This window comes from Episyrphus balteatus, chromosome 1, assembly GCF_945859705.1.
Source record: "Episyrphus balteatus chromosome 1, idEpiBalt1.1, whole genome shotgun sequence".
NCBI lineage: Eukaryota > Metazoa > Arthropoda > Insecta > Diptera > Syrphidae > Episyrphus > Episyrphus balteatus.
In genome coordinates this window covers 69839231-69862723 of record NC_079134.1, presented here as the reverse complement: position 1 = coordinate 69862723, position 23493 = coordinate 69839231, and the positions used below count along the sequence as shown (strand labels likewise).

The 23493-nt window shown below is 34.8% G+C and overlaps 1 protein-coding gene across 5 annotated transcripts in view; it reads right to left on the bottom strand.

Annotated features, from left to right (window-relative positions):
* LOC129905186 (zinc finger-containing ubiquitin peptidase 1-like) overlaps positions 1 to 23493 on the bottom strand; it is a 126652-nt gene that overhangs the window by 55000 nt on the left and 48159 nt on the right. The gene's annotated exons all lie outside the window — the stretch shown is intronic.

Genomic DNA, 23493 nt, shown 5'->3' with positions numbered 1-23493 from the left:
GATTTTTTAAAAAATTTTGAAAATTTTTTTTTCAAAAATAAAATTTTCGAAAACGAGACATTGATTTTTTTTTTGAAATTTTGTTTTTAGGTGTTGATTACTGATTTCTACAATATGGCTTACCAATTTTATTTTAAAACTTTTTTTTAAAAAAATTATTTATAAAAAATTAGTTTTTTAAAAAACGGCTCTAACGATTTTGAAGATTTTATTCTTCTTTATTTTTATCCCTGTATTTTAATTAAAATGGCTTTGAAATTATTTAAGTATTGTCTTCTCTAGCGCATATGACAACCTGGAGTCGTCTGTTCATTCCATTAATTAACTTTTGAAGGGTTTGTTGTAACACTTCTTTCACTGCAGTTTTCAGTTGATCAAGACTGCTTGGAGGTGGATTTCGTCTTTACATTATTTCCTAGACATGTTCTATTTAAATACAAATCCGGATTTCTGTGTGGTCATTCTAAAGCCGGCATATTGAAATCTTGAAGATATTCTAAAACCATTCAAGCATGCATTATCGTGCATCAGACTAAACTGTGGACCAAATCTAAGGGTGATTGGAACCGGATGCTGTTCAAGGACATCAGTCAAGTATCTTTGGGTACTTAACGTAGGTCTAGGAAAGCTCACACTCACTAAAGCAGATTTTACTCCATGGAAATTTATGACTCTTCTCTAAACTGTTCGCGGGTTAACACAGACTTCAGCAAATCTCTCCCAAATCTTCTCCACAAACATTTTATTCCATACCTTTAATTTAAGATCACTCCTGTCTCATTTGAGAAAATAACCATGATACTGTGACATAAAGTAATAATAGGACTTTTCTGAAAAATAAATAGGATGTCCGTTAAATTAGAGCAGGAGTGTATGTATTTAAAAAAAATACTACTGAGAATTCTCTAACGGTCAATTTCTTCACATTAGTCCTAAGCCAGTTTAGTACCCGGTCTAGCTAGACCAGGTCCTGGTACCCGGTCCTAACAAAAAGCTAGTACCTGAGCATTTCTTCTTATTTATAGGAGCTGATCTAAGTTCACAACGCGGTCCTAAGAAATACTTCGTACAAAACTGGTATAGCTGCCATTTTGACAATATTTTATTTTGGTATTTCGGCAGATTTGACAAAATAATAATAGACAAAAAACAGTCCATTAATGAAATTACCATTAAAATCATTTAAAAAATATTGTGATGACTGAAAAGAATCCAACAAGGAAAGAGGCCAACAAGAAAAGAAGAAAAATTCTCTCAAGATTCTTCTCAATCAAGAACGAAGAGAACGCCACGATTTATACCGACTTAGAAAAGGAGGATGTATTCAATTCGTCTGTATTTTTTTTTTGTTTTGTTTTGTTTGTTACCTCCTAACTTTGGACTGAGTGAACCAATTTTGATAATTCTTTTTGTATTGGAAATTTTCAAATTCGTTGAGTTTTAGCCATGGGAACTATTAGAAAAACCATAAAACTCTGTTTTGATCTAGAAAGTCGGTTTTGTTTTTTGATAAAAATGATTATGTACATAAGGGCCGGCAAGCCTGATACCTGGTTCACCAACGACTAGCGGTTAATTCAATAACCTGGGAAAGCAACAGACAAACCAGTCACCGACCATATATTATATCTCAATAAAAGTAACATTTTTGAAAACTGAATCTTTACTGTTTTTGTGCAGTTATGTTTTTTTGGCAGTCATTGAGCGAAACGATTTTTTTTTTTTGACAGGAGGAAATCTTCAAAAGACACTTGGCATTATTCGACACCGAGTAGTGTGGGACTCTTAACCACTAAAACCACCTCTTAATCAGGACCAATCTTGAAGGATCGAAATCAGATTTGTCTTTCTTAACTTTGTACAATCACTTTGGGGGAAGTTTAAACTTTTAATATTTTCCCATGTTTTTTTAGAAGACCATAAGCTCATGAGGCTTGGTTCTTCTTAATCTCCGAACATGGTTTCTTATATTCAAGACGGACTCCATTTCAGAATTAGTATGACTTTGCAGTCTCTGGTTGTGCGATACAGCGTATTTTTTAACAACTTCTGTAACAATTTCTATTTGTAAGTCACGAAGTAAATTGGTGTTTCTTATGTACCAAGGGTGCATTAACTAGACTACGAAGGTCTTTGTTATGGAATTTTTGGATGATTTCGGTATTTGTTTTCTTTGTAAAGCCCCATAATTGGATTCCATAGGTCCAAACAGGCTTTAGTACTTGATTACACAGCATTATTTTGTTTTGGATTGATAAATCAGAGTTGTTACCAAGTAACCAGTACATTTTTGTATATTTCAAGTTTAGTTCTTCTCTTTTCTTTTTGATGTGCTCTTTCCACTTTAGCTTTGCATCCAAAGTCATTCCAAGGTATTTGGCCGTATTGGCGTAAGGTACAGCTTGATTATTAATGAATATTGGAATATTGTTTATCTTTTTATTTGTAAAGTTTATATGTGAAGATTTTGTTGCATTGAGTTTGATACAACATTTTTCGGTCCACGCTCTCACTGTGTCGACGGCATTTTATAGTTTTACTGCTGCCTTAGAGACACAATTGTCCGGTACCAAAATTGCGGTATCATCTGCAAAATAGCCATTATGGTGTGATTACCAACTGGAATATCCCTTGTGTATAGTAAATACAGGGTAGGACTTAGGACACTTCCTTGTGGTACACTGGCTTCTATTTTCTTCAATTCCGAGTATTCTTAATCGTACCTTACTCTAAACAATCAGTCTGAGATATACGCTCTTAATATTTCAAAGTACTGCCTGGGAAGATCCCTTTGCTGTTTGTACTCAAGTCCCTCATGCCAAACCTTGTCAAAAGCTTTAGCAACATCTAAGAAAATAGCTGAACATACTTGTTTTTCTTCTAATGCTTTTTCTATTACATCCGTTATTCTATGAACTTGGTCTATCGTGGAATGTTTATTTCTAAAGCCAAACTGATGGTTTAGGATTAACCTTTCTTCTATGATTTTGCTAAGTCTCTTCAGAAGCAGTTTTTCAAAAACTTTTGCCATAATTGGTATAAGCGATATTGGTCTGTAAGACGTCACTTCTGTAGGTGGTTTACCTTGCTTTGGTATGACAAATACTTCAGCAATTTTCCAATGGTGTGGGACATACCGGTGCTTAAGGCATGCATTTATTATATATTGGAGTTTTATGAAGACTTTCAATGGTATTTCTTTCATAACCTGAGAAGTTATTAGATCGTAACCTGGTGATTTTTTATTTGATAGTTGATGTAAACACATACTTTTTATTTCTTTAAGTCTTACAATTGGTATTTCACTTTCATCTATCTTATCAACAAACTGTAAGCTATTTTCAGCCGCGTTTGATGAGTATGGCTTAAAAACATTCGCAAGATGTTCAGCGAAAAGGTTAGCTTTTTCATTCGGGTTACCGATTCATTTCCCATGTTGAGATTTCAAGGGCGAGTTTTGTAACTGCGGTCTTTTCAGGCGCTTCAAGCGACGCGCTTGGCTGCTTTCCGTAGCGAAAAATTGGTTGAAGCATCAGTCGTTAAATTCTTTAGGAATGTACTGAGTGAATCATTTTTGAATTTGTAAATTTGTTTTTTTAAGATTGTTGCTTATACGGTTAAATGTTGTTTTATCATCTGGGTATCTAGTATTTTGCCATTTTCTTTGAGCTCTTCTTATCTCTATTATCAACTCTCTTATCTCTAAAGGATATTTTATTTCATTTTGTCTTCTATTAGAAAATGTTGGAGTACTTTCTTCAGCGGCCTGTTGCACATCAGCAATAAATTGTTCCACTTCATGGTCAATTTGCTCGATTGTATCCATGAAAGATCTTAGATTTATAAAACTTAAAAGCCTTTCTCTAAAATCACTCCAGTTTGTTTTCTTATTTACAAGCTTTTGATTACTTTTTTCTATTACTTCGGATTTACTTAGTGATAGAATCACTGGAGTATGGTCTGATGACAGGTCATAATTACCTTCGACACTAATGTGATTTCGTTTGATTCCTTTAGCTGCGACAAAGTCAATAAGGATTGGTATTTTGTTAGTATCGGAAGGCCAATAAGTTGGCGACCTGGAGGAATAGAATTCGCAATTGTATTTACGGCCTGCTTGGAAAAGTCTTTTGCCTTTTGTTGATATAAGTCTTGACAGTGGCGTAGATAGGGGGGATCAGGGGGATATACACTCCTCGTCACTTGAATAGGACACCCTTTTTGTTTTTAATAAAGTGGATATAACTCCAGTCTCTTAATAGTTAGCTGTTCAATATTTTACTATTTTGTGTGTCCCCTTATGCACTCTCTCTGTGAGCAAGATCATTCATTTTCAATGCCTCGTTAGTTAAATTTTGCAATTTTTTGTGGAACAACTGTGAAAAAATTGCCCCTATTTTTGTTCACTTGAATAGGACACCCCCTTTTTAATTGGTTTTCGGGTGCAAATCAAAGAAGGTGGAAATGCAAAAATGTTTTACAATGTCTTTTAGTAATTTTTAGATAATTTCAATTTAAATGGGTCGCGCGAAATTATTGGTAGATGAAGAAATAGCGAAAATCTAGAGTGTCACCCGATTTTTCACCAAAAAGGTAAAAAAACGCATCAAAGCCGAAAACTTTTTTCATTTTTTTTTACGAATCGAGTCCAACTGTCGAAAAAATATGAAAGGCTTAACAATGAGTGCCGTTACTGCAGCTGACAGAAGAGCGATTCAACGACTCGCATAAAATTTACATGACTTTGCCGCCGAAAAGAACGAAAAAGTGGTTAAAAAGCAAGTGCATCCGTAGTGAAGCGAGTGATTTCGAAGGCCAAAGACTTGAGGCGATTGCAGCTTAAGAAAAAACCATGGGTTAACACCTGCAGTAAAGAACAACGCCTTAGTTTCGGTCTGTTTTATGACATGAAGTAAAGCATGTTTTCTCCAATGAGAAAAAAAATTAATTTAGAGGGCCCCGTTGGCCTCAAGTATTATTTTTATGAAATAATGGATAGTCCTTCCTTCGCAAAATATGAAACAAAAAATTTAAAGCCAACTGGACCCCCAAATTAATTTGGGACACCCTTTTTGTTTTTAATAAAGTGGATATAACTCCAGTCTCTTAATAGTTAGCTGTTCAATATTTTACTATTTTGTGTGTCCCCTTATGCACTCTCTCTGTGAGCAAGATCATTCATTTTCAATGCCCCGTTAGTTAAATTTTGCAATTTTTTGTGGAACAACTGTGAAAAAATTGCCCCTATTTTTGTTCACTTGAATAGGACACCCCCTTTTTAATTGGTTTTCGGGTGCAAATCAAAGAAGGTGGAAATGCAAAAATGTTTTACAATGTCTTTTAGTAATTTTTAGATAATTTCAATTTAAATGGGTCGCGCGAAATTATTGGCAGAGAAAATAGCGAAAATCTAGAGTGTCACCCGATTTTTCACCAAAAAGGTAAAAAAACGCATCAAAGCCGAAAACTTTTTTCATTTTTTTTTACGAATCGAGTCCAACTGTCGAAAAAATATGAAAGGCTTAACAATGAGTGCCGTTACTGCAGCTGACAGAAGAGCGATTCAACGACTCGCATAAAATTTACATGACTTTGCCGCCGAAAAGAACGAAAAAGTGGTTAAAAAGCAAGTGCATCCGTAGTGAAGCGAGTGATTTCGAAGGCCAAAGACTTGAGGCGATTGCAGCTTAAGAAAAAACCATGGGTTAACACCTGCAGTAAAGAACAACGCCTTAGTTTCGGTCTGTTTTATGACATGAAGTAAAGCATGTTTTCTCCAATGAGAAAAAAAATTAATTTGGGGGTCCAGTTGGCTTTAAATTTTTTGTTTCATATTTTGCGAAGGAAGGACTATCCATTATTTCATAAAAATAATACTTGAGGCCAACGGGGCCCTCTAAATTAATTTTTTTTCTCATTGGAGAAAACATGCTTTACTTCATGTCATAAAACAGACCGAAACTAAGGCGTTGTTCTTTACTGCAGGTGTTAACCCATGGTTTTTTCTTAAGCTGCAATCGCCTCAAGTCTTTGGCCTTCGAAATCACTCGCTTCACTACGGATGCACTTGCTTTTTAACCACTTTTTCGTTCTTTTCGGCGGCAAAGTCATGTAAATTTTATGCGAGTCGTTGAATCGCTCTTCTGTCAGCTGCAGTAACGGCACTCATTGTTAAGCCTTTCATATTTTTTCGACAGTTGGACTCGATTCGTAAAAAAAAATGAAAAAAGTTTTCGGCTTTGATGCGTTTTTTTTACCTTTTTGGTGAAAAATCGGGTGACACTCTAGATTTTCGCTATTTCTTCCTCTGCCAATAATTTCGCGCGACCCATTTAAATTGAAATTATCTAAAAATTACTAAAAGACATTGTAAAACATTTTTGCATTTCCACCTTCTTTGATTTGCACCCGAAAACCAATTAAAAAGGGGGTGTCCTATTCAAGTGAACAAAAATAGGGGCAATTTTTTCACAGTTGTTCCACAAAAAATTGCAAAATTTAACTAACGGGGCATTGAAAATGAATGATCTTGCTCACAGAGAGAGTGCATAAGGGGACACACAAAATAGTAAAATATTGAACAGCTAACTATTAAGAGACTGGAGTTATATCCACTTTATTAAAAACAAAAAGGGTGTCCCAAATTAATTTGGGGGTCCAGTTGGCTTTAAATTTTTTGTTTCATATTTTGCGAAGGAAGGACTATCCATTATTTCATAAAAATAATACTTGAGGCCAACGGGGCCCTCTAAATTAATTTTTTTTCTCATTGGAGAAAACATGCTTTACTTCATGTCATAAAACAGACCGAAACTAAGGCGTTGTTCTTTACTGCAGGTGTTAACCCATGGTTTTTTCTTAAGCTGCAATCGCCTCAAGTCTTTGGCCTTCGAAATCACTCGCTTCACTACGGATGCACTTGCTTTTTAACCACTTTTTCGTTCTTTTCGGCGGCAAAGTCATGTAAATTTTATGCGAGTCGTTGAATCGCTCTTCTGTCAGCTGCAGTAACGGCACTCATTGTTAAGCCTTTCATATTTTTTCGACAGTTGGACTCGATTCGTAAAAAAAAATGAAAAAAGTTTTCGGCTTTGATGCGTTTTTTTACCTTTTTGGTGAAAAATCGGGTGACACTCTAGATTTTCGCTATTTTCTCTGCCAATAATTTCGCGCGACCCATTTAAATTGAAATTATCTAAAAATTACTAAAAGACATTGTAAAACATTTTTGCATTTCCACCTTCTTTGATTTGCACCCGAAAACCAATTAAAAAGGGGGTGTCCTATTCAAGTGAACAAAAATAGGGGCAATTTTTTCACTGTTGTTCCACAAAAAATTGCAAAATTTAACTAACGGGGCATTGAAAATGAATGATCTTGCTCACAGAGAGAGTGCATAAGGGGACACACAAAATAGTAAAATATTGAACAGCTAACTATTAAGAGACTGGAGTTATATCCACTTTATTAAAAACAAAAAGGGTGTCCTATTCAAGTGGCGAGGAGTGTATCCCCCCCCCCCCCATTGATTGGGATCGATAATTGTACATCATAACCAGTCATGAACAAATAAGTTAAAGAAACACACTCTGAAAAAAAACGCTATGGATTTCGAGTTTTTGATTAGCTTAAAGGTTATAAATATGGTTTACCAACTCTCGTTGCCATTAAGTCGGAGTTTCAAAGAGTGAATTTAGACTTGGTCCAAGCTTTGGATCTCGCCAAAGATTTAAGAGATCAACTAAAAATTAAACGGGCAGAAGGCGACTCATTTTCGAAAGTGTTTGTAGGTTCCAAAAAAAAAATAACTGAAGTCCTTGACATAGGCTTCAAACATAAGAGAATAGTGAAGCGACAAAAGAATCGTTCGAACCCTTCGGTTCAAAGTACAGAAAAGAATATTTTCGTGTTACTGTTTTCAACCTTTTCTCGATTTCTAAACTATGGGCCTTAAAGAAAAATTTAGAAACCATGAAAACATACTAGAAAGGATTTTGGTTCTTTCCAAGAATTCTTCGTCTGAAATAGACAAAGCAGCTAAAGAATTTAATGAAACTGTTGAGTTTTACCAAACATTTGGCTGCAGGACAATCTTCTATTCTTCCACCGAGAAAACAAGACCACGTAAAATAGAACAAAAATAATAAGATTTCCTTATGGTTTTCATCCAAGAAGGAAATATTATTTTAACAATCGGGTTTTCCTTATTGCAAAATTTGAAATAATGAAATTTTTACTAAATTTCAAAAAGATTTTAGACTAATTTTCACTAGTGAACTTTTTCAGGTTTGCAGTATTTTATTCATTTTTGGAATTATATGCTATGTAAATAATATAAAATATCCCGAATCAATGTTAAACTGAAATTGCCTCCATATTAAAGGCTTTGAAAGTCAACAAAATAAAAAAAAAACATGAAAAAGTGAAGTTTTTGTTTATAAAATGCTTTGTAAGCGACCGAAACATAGCAATCTAGGTTGGAATAGTGTTATACATATAGCTATATACAGGAATAGCTTTTCTCTAAACTAAAAACTGCTTAAAAAAACTTAATTATTCGAAATTATCAGTATTTTAATAGTCCCGACCTAAGATTTTATTTTCGAAATATCTCGAAAACTTGAGCCAAACTTTCAAAACGGTTGCCACCACTGAATTCAGCATACTCGAATTAACTAGAATCGATGTGTCTCCGCTATGTTGCAAAAAAAAAGTTCTAAAAACTATCACAGTGTATTTAATAATTAATTGCTGATTTTAATAAGGTTTCTTCATAAAACAGTTAAATAAGAAAATCTGTTAGTTTTAAGGTGGTCCTGGTCATATTTTTCTCTGTGTGAAGAATTAAAAACTCAGAAAAGATATTTTATCAGAAGGAATAATACTTCCTCAATGAACCCATTAAAAGCCCTCGATAGCAGCCCCGAAGAAAGTTTTCCTAGTACCCATATATATTTTATTAAAGATATAAGTTACACTGCTGGTTTCAACGTCAACCACCGAAAGAACTTTCTCCAATTTAAAGAAAATAAAAACAAGAAGAAACATTATTAAAACTTTAAAAAAATTTGCGAACTAAATCCATCCCCCCATTTAGCGAAAAGCTATCTACGCCACTGAGTCTTGAACCCCAATGGGTGTGTTTCGCTTTGAAGTCTCCACCAACAAGAAAGTTATGCCCAAGAAGATTAAATAGATCTGTATAGTCATCTTCTGTCGGGGAGCGCCTTGGTGAGCATTAAATGTATAGCTGCTATCTTAAACTCTTTCTTTTTTATACGAATACTAATATGTAGTTGTTACTTGCATATTTTCACTAGTAAACTTGGTTTCTTCATAATGTTTTAAGCATTCTTTTATAAGAATCGCCGATCCACCTCCACCTTGCCTTGTCAACTGGATGTAGAGCGTGGTAACATGAATAGTTTTCTATTACATTAGCCCATTGGAGAAATGAGTTTCGGACACCAGGCAAATATCGATATGTTCTAGATCTAAAAAGATTTTTAATTCGGATAAATGTTGTATAAGACCGTTTGCATTCCATGCAGCGATCTAAAGTGTTATGTCCATTATTGTTTTTTGAGAGCGACTTTTTCGCTTAGCTGTTTTATATTCAAATCCTGTTTATCAATTCTTTGAAGAATAAGTTGTAGCATTTCTTTTATAGAAGTCTCTTTATTCTTCCGCACATTTTTTAGAATCTGAGAATAGGCTTTATTTTCATCGCTTTTACTTTGAACAGCCTTTTTAGGCGGTTCATTCTTAGTATTGTTTTCAGCAGTTAAATCGGTATTTACTGTGTTTCTGGGTTTGTCTCTAGCAGATGTATTTTTGCTTCTGAACTCTTGGAATTTTTTGGCAACTGGGCAGCCTCTATAGCTTGCCGGGTGATTACCTTGGCAGTTCACACATTTTGCTTTCTGATCTTTGCTCATAGGACAATTTTTAGTTGCATGTTTTCCTTCACACTTTACACAAGCAAACTCTCGGTTGCAGTATTTTTGGGTATGACCAAAAGCTTGGCAACGTTTGCACTTCGGAACAACTTTAGATTTTCGGAGTGGTTCAATTTTAACAACTATGCCCAAGATTGATCTTACTTTATAAATCTCCTCGAGACTTTGTTTGCTCTCAAAAGTTAGCATGAATAAAGGTAGTAACCTCTTACTTGTCATCGATTCTCCAGAGGAGTTTTTAATTGTCTCATTCTTGAATAGATTGACTGCATCAAGGGCTTGGAAGCCTTTTTGTACAAGATCTTCCACTACTTCCTCGGGAGAGCACAGGAATGAAGACCTATGGCTACTACTTTTATTGCCCTAGTAGCTTTGTTCTCATATGAGTGCCATTGTATTTGGTGTTTGCTCAGTTCTTCAGTGACAGATCTATACTCGTCGGCTTCTTCGACTGTGACTTTCCAGTTGTCTTTTTTGTACGATGTGTATTTGCAAGCGTTTTTAGTACATTTTTCTATTATTTTCTTAAGATCTCCAACAATTGCAAATCCTGAGATCATAATTGGTGGTGGTGTAATTTTTTTGCTGCTTTTAGGGTGAGGTATTGATTTAGCCACAGTTACCACATTATTCGCTTCTTTAGTTCCTGTAATCAACTCTTTGTTATTTTCGGATTTAGAGCTTTTCTGATTTCTTGAACGAGTCTCGGGACTACGTTTACGTTTCTTTGTGGTATGCTTATTTTTCTTTTTCTCAGTTTCAAACAAGAGCTCTTCTTCATCAGTTTGATATTCAGCTTCAATATATTTTGGACTTAACTGAAGCGTGGACTCTGAATCTTTCTTGTCAAGCAAGGAAACTTTCTCTTCGAGTTTTTTCACTTGCAGCTGAAGACTTTGAACTAGAACTTCAAGTTGTTTTCTTGCCGCTATTTCAATTTGCCATTCTTCAAAGTAGTTCTTTGATTTTGATTGGTCTATCTCTTTGTCTTCGTTGGAACTCTGTTGTTCTGTGATGTCGATCTCTTCATTGATCTTGGTTCCTTTTTCGCTGATGTTTTTAACATCTATGGTATTGTTTGAGGTTGTCGATGATGTAACCCCTGAAGTAAATTTGTTTGGGGGAGTTCTTTGCATCTTTGAACTCCGTCTCTCAATATTTTTAAGCAATAATTGGTCCTCCCCAGAATCCATAGGACCGACCTCGAAAGAGAGTGGATTTACCAGTTTCACTGGAGTGCCACCTGGGGTATTTAATCTAGTCGTTTTGTTAATTGCCATAATTTTTTTAACTGAGTGTTCGTACCGTAAATAGGTCAGTTACTTCTATCTATAGTTTATATTCAGCCACCCCACAGGGTACAGACGCTGACCAGTGTGCCGCACAATATGTGTCAGACGCTCTTGGATTTAATCGTGAGCTGGTGCATTCAGAGCGATATTTCTGTTCTTTTGCTCCTTGTTCCTGAAAAGATAACTCAGGTGACTCAGCTCATGGATCCAATGGATCCAACGCTCGTCGTTAGTCGGATATCCAGCGGGCACCGCGAGGAGGTGACGATGCGATTTTGCCACGCCGCACATAGGAGTATTTGCAATAAAAACCTGGTCATAAGTCGATTTTCTGAAAATCAAAATTGACACCAAAAAGTTTGGCAAAGTGGGTGCAAAATAAACATGTGTCAATATGCTGCACTCATTTTTTTGTTTTTCGATCGTGTCCGGTTAAAAAATGAGTTCAAAGTTAACTGTTACATCTACCTCATTTTTATTTGAATTCGAAGTATTTTGTTATGTGTTATTCTATATGCGATATCGAAGTGTTGTGATAGAAATCTAAAAAAATTTAAATGGAGAATTCTTCTTCAGTTATTTATTAACGGTATTAATAAAGTTTTGAAAATGTTAGATGGTTTTTTCTATTTGAATTCGGGCTTAGAACTAGTATCTAAAAACTTGATATTTTTGGTAAGTTATTATTTGAACTTAAATGATTTTGTTTTAGTATACCCCGTTATTCTGCGATGAATTGAAACTTATGAGTTAGTTTATATATTCTTTAACACAATGCAACAAAAATTGGGTGCTCTGAGGTGCTCTATAGAGAATCGAGGGTCAATTAGTTTTTCACTTTCTGATAAAAAATACTCCTTACTTTATGCAACGTTTTTTATTTTTAAATTAAATTTACTGATGTTATTAGTGCATTTTATTTTGGGTGATCTTAATTAAGGTTGGGGAAGAGAGAAAAGAAACTGAGAATTGCGTATTAGGGATGAAGAAAAAAATTTGAGAAAAATAATGTCGACAGGCGGAGTACAGGCCATTAATCAATTTTTTAGTTTTTGGTAAAAAAATAAAAATAACAAAAACTATGTTTATATTGTATTTTCTTGTAGGAATACTCATTTTAAACAGAAATAATAACAAAAACCACGAAAAATAATTATGGGCAGGTTTTTGATGACAATACTCCTATGTGCGCCGGGCGAATCGAATGAAGACAATTTTTATCATAGTCTCAATACTATTTGTAAATAGAATCCTCTTGCAAAGTAATTTTGTCTTAGATATTGGAAGACGGATGTTGCTTGGTCATCACTGATACCTCTGCCCACCAAAAGGTGGTATTTAGAGTGAAAATTTGTACGCAGGTGGCTCCATTCATGATTTCAAACACTGGTTTTCTTATCAGAAATGGAAAGTCTTCTGCAGTGCCATCGATTTTGTTTCATAATAATTTATTCAAACTGCATTGCTATTGCGATATATCTTTAAAAAATATATGTACAAACTGCAAAATGCCAATATAAGAATAAAAATCAATAAACTAAAAAATTACACATTTTAAAAGACACCAAAGCTTAAAATGCTCATTAAAATAACTGCAGAAAATCAATCCGAATTGAGTATTATCGTCGCTAGACTGTCGATTTTTATGTTCTAACTTTTACAAAGTCCTAAGTAGAACTCGGTACCAATTCGACAGTACTACGGCTTGGAACTTATGTGAAGAAATCACTTGGTACCGATTTGAGTACTAGGTTAGGTTAGGTTAGGTTAACGTAGCTATCAGCAGGAGAGCTGATACACTTACACCATGTTGGTCCGGTGTGATACCACAATGAATCTTTGAGATTTTTTCTTCCTATTCGTTGAACCATTTAGAGCTTCTAATAAAGCGAGCGAGACTACCTATGTCTATATTAGCTAGCTCACTAGGATTGTTATAGTAGAATTCTCCCAAATGGAGCCTATGTCTTTGAGATAACGCAGGACATTCACAGAGAAGGTGTGGAATCGATTCCACCTCCTCCTCATCCATGCAGCTTCTGCAGAAATCATTGGAATAGATTCCGAGGCGTGTTGCGCGATTGCCTATTATGCAGTGTCCTGTTATGACACCTATTACGGAGCTGATTTGTGATTTGCTTAGAGATATTAAACAATCAGAGCGCTTCAGATCCAGTATTGGCCAGATCTGTTGAGTCGCTATACATGTGGTGATATTATTCCACGTAAGGTTTGTTTTATTTGTAGCATCTTGTTTGAGCATTAGTTTATACTTAGCGATCAGAGATGATCGACAGTTAAAGGCAGTTATTGAATTGGTAGAGACAGAATCAAGAGATTTAATGGCTGCCTGGCTATCCGAGAAGATACGGATATCTTTGTTTGATACCAAAGACGATTTGAGTACTAACGATTGGTATAATAACCAGGTCCTAGCTGATTTGGAGAAGCTAGCTAGTACCGAGTCTTAAGTAGTACTCGGTCCTGAATTGACAGTTCTAGGGCTTAGTACTTGGGTGAAGAAATGAGTTGATACCGATTTGAGTACTAACTTTAGATAATTACCTACGTTTAATTATGTTCTAAAAACGCTATTTGTAAGTTTGAATTGGGTGGCCAATGGTGTGGTGAACTCGCATGTTATTGCTCTCAATCCAAGTTATAATCCACAAATTATAATAACTAAACCAATGCACTATTGTGCTAAGATGGATCATGGGTGTGATGCAAAACTTCTAACAAAGCTGCTTGTTAATCGTTTATTTGGTAATAGACTGTACACCAGAAGGTGACATTAAATAACGCCAAATGAAACAAAACCTAATTTATATAAATTGGCACTGTTTTGTTTTTTAGAACGAAATAAGACCAAATTCTCAAGATGGGTTCATTGTTTATATCGCTTTAGAAAACGGAATAATATCAATTTAGAATTAGGAAAACACTCACACTTTATCTCTTTATAACCATATATTATGATATTATTATTCATCAAAAAATCAAGTGCTCTAATGGTTCTTATGACCTTTTAATGGACAGATGATATTGTCGTCGGTGTTTCCTATAATTGAATCGTTTATTTCAGAAACAGCATAAGTCCATTTTTCCCAATTTTTTTTTTTTTTTTTGGAAATTTCTCATTTATATATAGTTATTCATCTTCTGGAAAAAAATTAAGTATGTCAGACCCGCCAAAATACGAAAACTGTAAGGAAAGGGTTTAAAATGTATGGAAATTGGAAATGTATTTATGTATGGAAAAAACCAATCCAATCGCAGCCGAGTACGGACGTGTTTTTATTTTGCTCCAAATTTACCCTTTTCTTTTAAAATTGCTAAAATTCTACTTTGCCCACCAATTTCAATCAGTGTCAAATAAGTGTATCACAACATAATTTGCACTTCTCAATTGTTAACCCTGTAACACAAAAAAATTAATTAACAATTCCTTGAACGATCTAAAACAATCAAAAAATGAGTCTAGGGAAGTGACAAAACATTCTACGACTAACGCCAATCCGTTGAAATTTTTTGACTCTCTCCATGAAGATTTGCAAAACTTAGTCAAAAATATTTTGTCGGGAATAAATTCTATACGGACCGACCTCGACATACACCTCCAAGGCCCCTCGCGAAAAAGTTCCGACCTTAATCTTATTCTTAGCGATATGAGCAATGATATTGCTGCTACGCGAATTTCTATGGGGGAAATATCCCATGAACTGAAAACCACCTACTCCAAAATTGATGACATTCCGGCGCAAATCTATCCCCCGACATCTATTTGCAATACATCCATTGTTAATATTCCACAACCTATAATCCGAACGAATGAAGGTCTTTCCATTTTTGAGGAACTCGCGGTAGCAGAAGAAACCTCAAATAACCAAAATCTCAACCCAACCCCAAATATGCAACCGAACCGTGCAAAAACAAAAGGGATCAACAAATTTGGCGTTATGTGGACAAAAAAAGATTGGAACGCTCGAATACAAAAGATGGAAGCTGCAAACAACACTTTGTTCCTACTAAAAAATGCTCCGAAATCAGCACAAGTCAATTGGGTGCGTTCTTTCTTCATGAAAAAATACACAATCGACATTACAAAATGTATACCGATGTCCTCACGTCGATTTAAAATCCTAATACCATCTAAATACATTTGGATATTTCAACGATCCGGAGGTCTTCAACTTGGCCGCATGCAGCTCTCAACATTCACAGAATCTAGTTTAATCCAACCTGAAAAGCCTCATATATCCAATAATAATCCTGATTCCAAAACGCCTAAATCTACTAAATCTTAAACACCTAAAAATAATACAGATTCCAACTGGTCATTCAAAACAGGAATTTTCCCTAATTTTTCAAGACCTATTATAAACTCTTTAATCAAACGCCCTATTGCTCTTAAACGGAAGTCCCCTCCGTCCCCATTAAAACCTCCTTCAAAAAGAGTATCTTTTAATCTTTCTCCTTCTGGCCCTGAAGTCAGACCTACTGTGACTACCTCCACTCTCACACCTTAAATCCCTCGTTTCCCACGTCTGTTCCAAGTAAACAAACTTCTGACATCACCTGTCACCTCCCATCCCAATACTCTAAACTGCAAGGTCCCCCAATCTAATGGTTTTCTCAATCCCCTCATTCCACCGGTAGTGAAACTAACAAAACACTTATCGGATACTAGTATAGAAGGACGCTATGTTATGTCTCGTCTTAGGGATCAAAGGATATATAATAATTTTTAATTTGTCTCAATTAAGATCAACCTATCCAAGATAAATGTTTTCATCCTCTGCTGTTATATTCGCCCCGCTCAAAAAATACCCTCCTACGAACATGCAGTTAGTGCCATCGATTTTCTATTTGAATCTGCCCTTCCTAATGATTTCATATTAGTTTTGGGTGATTTTAATCTTCCAAACTTAACCTGGACTACATCGGAAGATGAGTTATACTTCGTGCCTCAAAATGTATCCTCAGACATTGAAGAACTGTTATCGGACTGCATGCTTGATTGTGGTCTTTTCCAAATAAATGGAGTTCCAAATTACATGGGAAAATTTCTTGATCTTATTTTGAAAGCTCCCACCTTCTCTCAACTTTAGATCGTTTTCACCCTCCATTAACTGTTTGTTTTTCTTATGAAAATATTAACACCTATAAAGAAGCAATAGGGTCCTATTACAACTTCCGTAAAGCGAATTTTGTCAAACTAAACGATCTTTTAAGCCAAATTGATTTTGATTTCATTTCGATGGGACTTAACATCGATTTAGCCACACAAATGTTTTTTTTTTTATTCCCTTGTTTCTTGGTGTATTGCTGAATCTGTTCCCCTGTCTTGCAAGACAAACTTTACTTCATCTCCACCGTGGTATAATAAAGAATTGTGCCAAATACGTAATAAACTTTGGAAAATCTACTCAAGGGACAAATCAGTTACAAATCACTCCAACGCAACGTAGAAAATAATCTGGTGTCCGACCCTAAATGCTTCTTTAATTTCATAAACACAAAAAGAAAATCTGATGGACTCCCTTCGAGTTTTGTTTTCTGCGATTCCTCTTCTTCCGACCCCACAACAATGTCAAACTATTTAGCTTCATTTTTCTCACAATCATATAGCAAAAACCGGTCTGAACCTAACAACAACTATTTTAGCTATTTAAAAGATTGTCCGCAAACATCGTTAGTATCTGTCAAAATTACTAGAGATTTAGTTATAACTGATAATTATAGTCCCGGTCCCGATGGCGTACCTTCCATTCTCCTAAAATAATGTGTGCGTATTATATCGAAACCACTTACTGACCTTTTCCATTTATCCCTCGCGCAGTGTGTTTTTCCTGATGTTTGGAAAGACTCCTTTATTTTCCCAATTCATAAAAAAAAGACTTGTGGCACTCGAGGACTGCCGCGGTTAGGCTATTGCATTGCATTTTTTGTCAACTTATGCAATTATAATTTGTTTACCTACCCTACACAAAACCAATGATCATGTTTTGTATCTACCTATCAATTCATACACCTACAACAAGAAGGTCACATTTGAAAACATGCATACACACAATCTCATGTCATAAACTTCTCCAGACCAAAATATAAGAAAACACAAGAAAACTTTTTCTCTACAATCGCAACGCAACGCTTTACTCGTTCACAAATCACAACAAGTTGAACACGAAACAGAAGAATGGGAAGAGAAAAGAAAAGAAATGAAAAGAAAATAAAATAAAATAAAAGAAAAGAAAAGAAAAGAAAAGAAAAGAAAAGAAAAGAAAAGAAAAGAAAAGAAAAGAAAAGAAAAGAAAAGAAAAGAAAAGAAAAGAAAAGAAAAGAAAAGAAAAGAAAAGAAAAGAAAAGAAAAGAAAAGAAAAGAAAAGAAAAGAAAAGAAAAGAAAAGAAAAGAAAAGAAAAGAAAAGAAAAGAAAAGAAAAGAAAAGAAAAGAAAAGAAAATAAAAGAAAAGAAAAGAAAAGAAAAGAAAATAAAAGAAAAGAAAAGAAAAGAAAAGAAAAGAAAAGAAAAGAAAAGAAAAGAAAAGAAAAGAAAAGAAAAGAAAAGAAAAGAAAAGAAAAGAAAAGAAAAGAAAAGAAAAGAAAAGAAAAGAAAATAAAAGAATAGAAAAGAAAAGAAAATAAAAGAAAAGAAAAGAAAAGAAAAGAAAAGAAAAGAAAAGAAAAGAAAAGAAAAGAAAAGAAAAGAAAAGAAAAGAAAAGAAAAGAAAAGAAAAGAAAAGAAAAGAAAAGAAAAGAAAAGAAAAAACCATTCACACAAACAGCGCTTGCTTGCTCTCGTTCGTCTCGATACATACAATACAATTGTACAATCGTACCATGTACACACATACTATACACGTTTAGTGAACCATCCATGTGTGCGGCGTTATAATTTTTCGTTACTACATTTCTTGGCTAGTACCCCATCCCAGGCCCGCGTTAAAAACTATGCAATAGCTTAAAAAGGTCCCAAAAACGCAGTCATAAACTACAGACGTGTATTCCCAAACTCTTTGAAAGTTTAGTATATGACTCAGTCTATTTCCACTGTAAGTCTGTATTCTCACCCGTCCAACACGGTTTTCTTAAAGGAAGATCAACAACAACAAACCTCGTTGAATTTGTCACCAAAACACTAAATGTTCTTGAAAATGGAAACGAAGTTGACACAGTTTACACGGACTTTGCGAAAGCCTTTCATAAAGTGTCACATAAAATCATTTGTCTTAAACTTGAAGCAATAGGATTTCCACCAAACTTTATTTCTTGGGTAACCTCATACTTGGAGAACCGCGTCTATAGAGTTTTGTTTCGTTGAACAATATCTAAACCAATTTTCGCCACATCTGGAGTTCCTCAAGGTAGTCACCTTGGACCTCTTCTTTTTGTTCTTACAGTAAATGATGTGACCGCTATCTTAAAAGACTCTTCCCTTTTAATGTTTGCAGATGATATGAAAATTTTCAAGGAAATTTCAACTCCATCTGACTCTAATCTTCTCCAAAACGACCTTAATCGCTTTTTCAATTGGTGCACACATATTTTTTTAGATTTGAACATCTGTAAATGCCTTAAAGTTACATACTCCCGAAGACGTACATTAAATTCCTCAAGAATTTACTACTTTTAAAATGAACCTATCCAAATAGCAGAATCCATGTGTGATCTAGGCGTCTCATGTGATAGAATGTTAAATTTTAACTCTCACGTTGATCAGATAATTAACAAAGCCAACCGGTCCCTTGGTTTTATTAAAAGTTGGTCTAAGGAGTTCAATAATCCATATGTTACAAAATCCCTTTACATAACATAAGTAAGACCCACTCTTGAATATGCTTCCCAAGTTTGGTCACATTTTTACGAATATCATTCACATAGAATTGAAAAAGTTCAAAGAAGATTTATTCGTTTCGCTTTACGTTTTCTTCCGTGGGAAGATAGATTCAACTTACCCCCATACCATGAACGTCTGAATCTAATTGAATTGCAACGTCGCCAAATAGCCGACATACTCTTTGCCCATCAATTGCTTACAGGAAACATTGACTCATCTTCTCTCCTAAACACCAATCCCCGAAGTCTCCGCTCTCCACCCTTATTTTACCTTTCCCGTCATCGAACCAATTATGGCCACTTTGAACCTATGTCCAGAATGCTAAGGCACTCGAACGAAGCAATGCCCTCCTTTGACTTCCATATAAGTAAATCGTCACTTAGAAAAAATCTCCGGAATATCCTGCTGCACTTATCATTCCCATCTTATGCCCCGATATGAACACCTCCATCCAAACCCCTTTATTTTTTAAGCTTGGTGTTTAATGTTTAAGTTTTTGTTTTTTTTTTCGTTTTTGTTGTTTCCCATAAAACAACATTAAGGTGGGCCTTAGGGCTCGGTCTTAATACACAAAACAGGAACCAAAAAAAAAAAAAAAAAATGTTAAATTAGTCTAAGGTAGTTTAAATTAGTTTTTAAGTAGTTTTAAGTCATAGCTTGTACTAAGCTTAAATAAATAAATAAAGTTAAGATTTCGCCCAGTGACAACATTTTTTACTGTTAAATACATGACTTTTTACCAGTTTTAAATTATTTTGGCAGGAATCTTGACACGCACCCCCTTTTGTTATACATCTATTAAAAGGTAAGGAATTACTCTATCTATATCTATTAAATTCATTAAAATTGAACTCAGGATTCAAAAGTTAAAGCCAGATTTCTCGCCGTGGCAGCATTTTTAACTCTTGAATTATATGACATTTTACCAGTTTTAAATTATTTTGGCAAACATCATGACACGCAAGCCTTTAAGTTATACATTTATAAAAAGGTAAAGATTTACTCTATCTACTGCTATTTTATTTATTAAAATCGAAAGCTGGGTTCGAAAACTATAGTTAAATAAATACAAAAGTTTTACCAAAACAAATTCGTTTTGAGCAGAAACGACATAAGTAAAGCGACTTTAAAGACCGCTAAGACTTGAAAAAAAGTTAATATTTTTAGGTTTTTAAATGCGTCGTTAGCTAGATTATAACTCGGCATACTCTAAATTTGAAGTGTTGGGGAGTTTTAACATAAAAAACAGTTTTTTGTTGCTCCTGAAAAGTTAGTGCTCATGGACTTATGCTGTTTCTGAAATAAACGATTCAATTCATATATTGTTCACTAGGTAGGTAGAGATGGCGGTCATAATCAACCTAGCTGGATGACCCAATTAGCGCAGAATGCGCCGCACAGTGTGCAATTTTACATGTCTAGTGGAACTTTATTAAAATTTCGAAATATTTTGATGTAGAATGAAAGGTTAAATTCCATACAATGAAATGTTAACAAAGAAACAAAAATTAAAACTGCATGCGGCGTTCTGCAGGGTCATAAACATAAGATTAAAATAAGCAAAAATATAAATAAAGCCAGTCGATTTTTTCGAATGAAACTAATGGTCGCGTATTTTGTTATTTATCAAAGTTAGCTGGACAAACATTTTTTTGTATTATATTTTGGTATTCTATTATGAGCGTTATACGAAGCCGGTATGGAGAATAGTTGCGACTTCCATTCTACTGGAAAACCAACTTATTGGCCGGCAGATACCTCGAAAATACCTGACCTGATTGATTTCTTTGAAGTCAAGGGAATACCGTCAAATCGAATTAAAATAACGGAATGCTTTGATCTTTTCTTTGACCACTCTCCCGTTAAAGTCTTGTTAAAGTTGAAATACCACCTAGGCTAACAAACGGTTAAACTAACTGGGAAGTAAGATATTGAGGATAATGTTGAATTAAGGGTATAACTACAAACACCTCTTGAATTTTGTGCATATTGTTCAAAAAGCCGCATGGAACAATACCCCTTACTAAAGAGAAATTTCAGGGTACAAAGACGCTAAATATCCCCAAGAGATAAAAGACATACTTAAAGAAAAGCGAAAAGCGCGCAAGAAATGGCAACAAAATCGTGCTCCTCAACACAAAGCTAATCTAAATCATCTAAGTAATTTGCTTAAAAAGATGATATCAGATTTTAAGAACCGCGAAGCTAAAAATTACCTAGAAAATTTGACGACAGGTAAAGAATCTAACTACTCTCTATGGAAAGCGATAAAAGCCACGAAAAAACCAAAGCTTTCAGCACCTCCGATAATGAAAGACCAAAATGAATGGGCAAGAGGCGACAAAAAAAAAGCAAACGTTTTTGATGATTACCTAGAGGAAACATTCAAACCATTCAATGGGCAAGCATTGAATGACAGTATAAATATGAATATAACGTCAAGTGAAAGCTTCATCGAAAGAAATGTTACGCTAGCCGAATGCGGAAATTCTTAAAATGCTCCCATGGACAGGTTTAATAAACTTCCTATATATAATGAATGCCACTCTTAGGTTGGAATATATTCCAAACCAATGGAAAGTCGCAGAAGTAATAATGGTATTGAAACCTGGAAAACCATCTCACGAAAACAAATAGGCCCATTTCACTTCTTCCTGTAGTGTCGAAGGTCTTTTGAGTCTTCAGCCAATAATAGAAGAAAGAGGTCTTATACCTGAACACCAGTTCGGTTTTAGAAGCAAGCACTCTACGATTGATCAAGTGCATAGAATAACCGATGTCATTGAGAAAGCTCTTGATGAAAAGAAAATTTGTTCAGCGGTCTTTTTTGTGTCTCAAGCTTTTGATGTCTCAAATTCAAATTAAGACAAGTCCTACCTGAAGGACTCTTTACCATTCCGCGTTAGACACGGAAATGATTACTCAGACTTTAGGGAAATAGTGGCTGGGGTACCACAAGGTAGTGTTTTTTGGATCCCATTCTATACCTTCTATTCACACGCGCTATACCTCAAACACAAAACACAATTGTAGCTACTAGTGCTAGTGGTATAAAAAATGATCTGATTGGTGAAAAATTATTCTTTTGAAATTGAAAAATATACAATAAATCTATGAATAAAATACACCATTTAAATTATTCTGATTTAGAATTTTAACCAAAGTTTATTTTTTTTACCTAAGACAGTTTGAAATGAAAATAAAATCATTTGTCTTAAACTTGAAGCAATAGGATTTCCACCAAACTTTATTTCTTGGGTAACCTCATACTTGGAGAACCGCGTCTATAGAGTTTTGTTTCGTTGCACAATATCTAAACCAATTTTCGCCACATCTGGAGTTCCTCAAGGTAGTCACCTTGGACCTCTTCTTTTTGTTCTTACAGTAAATGATGTGACCGCTATCTTAAAAGACTCTTCCCTTTTAATGTTTGCAGATGATATGAAAATTTTCAAGGAAATTTCAACTCCATCTGACTCTAATCTTCTCCAAAACGACCTTAATCGCTTTTTCAATTGGTGCACACATATTTTTTTAGATTTGAACATCTGTAAATGCCTTAAAGTTACATACTCCCGAAGACGTACATTAAATTCCTCAAGAATTTACTACTTTTTAAATGAACCCATCCAAATAGCAGAATCCATGTGTGATCTGGGCGTCTCATGTGATAGAATGTTAAATTTTAACTCTCACGTTGATCAGATAATTAACAAAGCCAACCGGTCCCTTGGTTTTATTAAAAGTTGGTCTAAGGAGTTCAATAATCCATATGTTACAAAATCCCTTTACATAACATAAGTAAGACCCACTCTTGAATATGCTTCCCAAGTTTGGTCACATTTTTACGAATATCATTCACATAGAATTGAAAACGTTCAAAGAAGATTTATTCGTTTCGCTTTACGTGTTCTTCCGTGGGAAGATAGATTCAACTTACCCCCATACCATGAACGTCTGAATCTAATTGAATTGCAACGTCGCCAAATAGCCGACATACTCTTTGCCCATCAATTGCTTACAGGAAACATTGACTCATCTTCTCTCCTAAACACCAATCCCCGAAGTCTCCGCTCTCCACCCTTATTTTACCTTTCCCGTCATCGAACCAATTATGGCCACTTTGAACCTATGTCCAGAATGCTAAGGCACTCGAACGAAGCAATGCCCTCCTTTGACTTCCATATAAGTAAATCGTCACTTAGAAAAAATCTCCGGAATATCCTGCTGCACTTATCATTCCCATCTTATGCCCCGATATGAACACCTCCATCCAAACCCCTTTATTTTTTAAGCTTGGTGTTTAATGTTTAAGTTTTTGTTTTTTTTTTTCTTTTTTGTTGTTTCCCATAAAACAACATTAAGGTGGGCCTTAGGGCTCGGTCTTAATACACAAAACAAGAA